Source organism: Balaenoptera ricei, chromosome 1 (assembly GCF_028023285.1).
Source record: "Balaenoptera ricei isolate mBalRic1 chromosome 1, mBalRic1.hap2, whole genome shotgun sequence".
Classification (NCBI taxonomy): Eukaryota; Metazoa; Chordata; class Mammalia; order Artiodactyla; family Balaenopteridae; genus Balaenoptera; species Balaenoptera ricei.
Window position 1 is genome coordinate 117,320,587 of NC_082639.1, and position 5,092 is coordinate 117,325,678.

Here is a 5,092-nt window from a genome sequence, read left to right on the forward strand (position 1 = left end):
CTGTACAAATTTTTTTTATATAAAATAAAGACATTTGACTTTTGTGGGGGCATTCTGTTGTTTTTTTCTTTTTTTTTCACAGGAGTAAAAAGAGCCAAAGAGGGTCAGGAAAGAGTGAATGTATGCTCCTTGTTAGGGAGTGGGTGGGCCAGGAGGGGGCAGCGTGAGCTCATCATTGCTCCACTCTTTTCAGGATGATTGAAAAAGGAAGTTGCTTATTCTGAACACTGATTCTGAGAAGAGAGACACTTGGGAACATGAGGACTCAGCTGTTCTCTGGGGTGGTTAAGGAGGAAGGAAAGATTCCTGTATGGGTGGATTCATAGGAGTTTCAGAGAACAGTTGATGATTTCATTCAATAGTGATGGCTCATCACATTTTATTAAGAAACATTCCTGGGCTTCCCTGGTGGCGCAGTGGTTGAGAATCTGCCTGCCAATGCAGGGGACACGGGTCCGAGCCCTGGTCTGGGAAGATCCCACATGCCGCGGAGCAACTAGGCCCGTGAGCCACAACTACTGAGCCTGCGCGTCTGGAGCCTGTGCTCCACAACAAGAGAGGCCGCGACAGTGAGAGGCCCGCACACAGCAATGAAGAGTGGCCCCCGCTCGCCGCAACTAGAGAAAGCCCTCGCACAGAAAAGAAGACCCAACACAGCCAAAAATAAATAAAATAAATAAATAAAAATTTAAAATAATAATGGTGGTTCTAAAAAAAAAGAAACATTCCTGAAGTGTATCTCGTGTTACTAAGTATCGTCTTGTTTCTACAATTATCTCTCTAATCTTTCAGATACTGCACAAAAGAATTTTCTGGCAGTAGTCATTTATTTAAAATGGAAATATTCTGTTGGCACTGTGCTTGTCATCAAGCCTTGGAATTATCATTGAGAGATCAGGGCCCTTCTTTCAGCTCTACCCAGACCCAAGCTTCTCTGTGACTTTGGGCAAAATTCTTAGCATATAAACCTCTTCCTAAGGTTAAAAACAAATGAACCAGCAAATGTAAACTTTCCTGTGTGAAGTTAACCCATTTACTAGATTTGGTCCTCCTCTACCCTGCTTCATACTTTGCCATACTCTGAGGATGCAAAGACCAGAGTTGTATCCTTGTCCTGGAGGAAGATCCAGGCCACAGGGAGGTGACAGACCAGATAACCTAACACAAGACTGTGTGGCCTGTTCACAGGCAGAGCACAGATTAGTCCTGACTGGATTCCGAGGAGCTCAGACAGCCTCCCTTCAAGAAATTTAAGCAGTTTGTTTAAGAATCAGGACTGGGTAACGCTACTTTCTTGAGGGGAGGTTTATCTATTCTGTTCACCTAAGTATTCCTAGCATCTATACCAGTTCCTCACATACAGTCGGTGTTCAGTTAAAAAATTTATTGAATGAATAGTGAATTATAAAAAACGAATGATACAATAGGGGCATATAAAAGAGATCATATACTTACTTCTCCCTTTAAATTTGCATTCAGGTCTTTCTCATGTGAAAATGAATTAAAAAAACCTTCCCTTGGAACTGCATCCCCATTCTCATAGCTCTGTCCTTTCTGTAACTAGGCTTTTAATTTCACTTGCTGTTTTCATTTCACCTCAAAGCCAGCTTTTGACTTACTGTGACCAAATTTCTACCCTACCATGACTCTGAAATTATTCTTGTTCTTTTTTTTTTAAATTAATTAATTAATTAATTATTTTTGGCTGTGTTGGGTCTTCTTTTCTGTGCGAGGGGCTTCTCCAGTTGCGGCAAGCGGGGGCCACTCTTCATCGCGGCGTGTGGGCCTCTCACTATCGCGGCCACTCTTTTTGTGGAACACAGGCTCCAGACGCGCAGGCTCAGTAGCTGTGGCTCACGGACCTAGTTGCTCGGCGGCATGTGGGATCTTCGCAGACCAGGGCTCTAACCCGTGTCCCCTGCATCGGCAGGCAGATTCTCAACCACTGCGCTACCAGGGAAGCCCTATTCTTGTTCTTAAATACCTTTTAGTAAATCTCTATTCAGTGCCTATGACGTTCCCAGTCTGGGACTAAAGTGCTTTGGTTGGTAAAGGTAGTGGATATGTTCCTGGTTTCTCTGAGTCCACCCTTGTGGACCCTGGAAGAGTCTGTATTTAACCTCATGAATCTCCTCCTCTAATGCCAGGCCCAGGAGTTAACAGATTTAAGGCCAGATCCCATGGGATCATATTTTCTCTCAGGGTTTGCTGAAAGTAAAGGTGATGATCCCACCCATTTGTCATGTAACAAAGGGTATTTGTAACTTAGCCGAAAAGACATATTTTTTCATGGAAGTACTGTGCCTATCACTGAAGACAGAGACTCAACTTGGTGGATAGTCAGGATCTTGCCTGGGACTTCTTCCCATAGCTGCCCAGATGTGAATTTCCAGCCTTTGCCTTTGAAATGAAGCCAAGGGGGAACCAGGGGTTAGGGCTCTGGGTGAGAAGACGTAAGAATCTTTAGACCCAGTTCTTAGTGATTCCATATTGAGTTTTTTTGTTTGGGTCAGTTGAATGGCTTCTACAAAACAGAAAACCGGCTGCTTAAAATAGCCCCTGGCTTTTTATTTGTTAGTTTAAGCCAGTAATGGAAATACTCTTCCAGGTGCTGGGAAGGCTGGCTGCGATGGGAGGAAGTCAGCCTTTGGAAAACCATTACAGTATCAGCGGACAAATGGTCATGGAAGATGCTAGAGAGATAGTTCAGGACCACCCACACAGTGGAAAGATGTTGGGAAACAGTCATCCCCGTCCAGCTCTCCAGTTTCTCTGTAGGCTGAGAATGGTGTCCATTTCCCTTGTTACAAAGGACAGGGTAGACGTGTCATCCTAGGAGCTCATAATAACAAATGCCAAACTGAAGTATGTATGGAAAATTGGGAGAAGGTACTGATTTAGATTTGGGAAAGTTGGGCAAGGCATTGACCTCTCATTTCATCCCAGCATGTTTTAGGAGGATACTTAACTGTGTGCTGTGCAGGCAGGCAGATAAAAAGATAAAACATTGTCCCCATCCTCTAGGAGTTCATGGTGATTCATGGGAAATTTTATTATTTTGTCGCCTATTGTAGGCACCCAAGAGGTGGTCAGTACCATTAGCAAGAGACAGATTGAAGTCAATACTTGGTGAGTGCATTGAGCTTGATAGGTAAACTATTTGACGTCACCACTCAAAAAAGAGACATCAGGACGATTGATATCCTGTAAGGGGGACCACTTTGGTGGAAAAAAGTTAGGAGTATGAGATCTTCATTTGTGTCCTGTCCCTTCTGCTTGCTTTTGGGCACAGTTCACCAGTGCAGCTGCTTCACCAGGGGCAAATATGTGGTTAAAAGTGAAAGTGGATTTTTGGGGTAGTGAAAATACTCTGTGTGACACTATGATGGTGGATACGTGTCATTATAAATTTGTCCAAACCCATCGAATGTACAACACCAAGAGTAAAACCTAATGTAACTTACTGACTTTGGATGGTCAATGTAGGCTCATCGATTGTAACAAATGGACCACTCTGGTGGGGGATGTTGATAGTGGGGGAGGCTATGCATGTGTGGGAGCAGGGTCCATATGGGAACTTTCTGTACCTTCTGCTCAATCTTGCCATGAACTTAAAGCTGCTCTGAAAAATAAAGTCTGGTCAAAAGGTACGAACTTCCGTTAAAAGATAAATAAGTACTGGGAATGTAATATACAACATGATGACAATAGTTAACACTGCTGTGTGGTATACTTGAAGGTTACCAAGAGAGTAGATCCTAAAAGTTCTCATCACAAGGAAAAAAATGGTTTTTCTCTTTTTTTTCTTGCATCTACATGAGAGGAAAAATGTTAACTAAACTTATTGTGGTAATCATTTCGCAATACGTGTAATTCAATTCATCATGCTGTACACCTTAAAGTTATACAGGGCTGTATGTCAATTATATCTCAATAAAACTGGTAGGAAAAATAAAGCCTATTAAAAACAAAATAAAACCAAGCATAACCTTAGTTCTAGACACAGGCCTATTAATAAAAGGAATAATATAGGCACTTGTGATTCAGGAAAAAAAAAAGTGAAAACGTATGCAATTTCCCCTGGATTCCTCAAAGTGTGTCACCATGAAGTTTGAAAATCTGATGAAGCCAACGGAAGAGGAGCGTCTGGGAACCCATCAACATAGTGACAGCTGAAAATTTGCATGCGTCCACAGCCGTTTAACTTAGTTCCAGTTTTGGGTTCTTTCAAGTTCCTGTTAATGTTTGTTCTTTTTTGTATATGAATGTATGACTTTAGGGAGAGTTGACTGGGATAGTTTTTACTGCAGTAAATAACTGTTGTTGAAGGGTATGCCCCTTCCCTTATGAGACAAATAAGCTCTGGGGGTCTAATGTACAGCATGGTAACTATAGTTAAAAATACTGTGCTGTGAACTTGAAACTTGTAAAGAGAGAAGATCTTAAGCATTCTCACTACACACATAAAAAAGTGGTAACTATGTGAGGTGGTGGATGTGGTCACCTGCTTATGGTAATCATTTCACAAAGTAGACATATATCAAATCACCACATTGTCCACTTTAAATATATAATATTTTATTTGTCAATTATACTTTAATAAAGCTGAAAAACAGTTGTTGAAGAACTACTTGTCTTCTGCCTGTTTACCTACATCCCAACACTTTATTTCTGTTCTCAAAAGTGAAATCCAGTTAAAAAGGAAGCAGGGAAAGCTGACTCTGAAAATTTCATTTTCCAGGACCCGTCAGCAGTTTGGTGCTTCTGGTTGGCAGCATACCGAAGAATTTGATACCAGGGAATCTGCTACCTGGAATTGAAATGTTCAGGTGGTTTTTATTCTATCTTGAAGGAGGTCCCTAAAATAGAGCTTCTCAAACTTTAATCGTGCCATGTAGCAAGCATGAAAATCACTTGAAGGTTTAATAAAAACGCAAATTCTGATTCAACAGGTCTGAGATAGGGTCTGAAATTCAGCAGTTCTAACAAGTTCCCAGGTGTCTTAGCTCAGGTTGCCATAAAAATTACCGTAGACTGGGTGGCTTAAACAACAGAAATTTATTTTCTCACAGTTCTTAAGGCTGAACGTCTG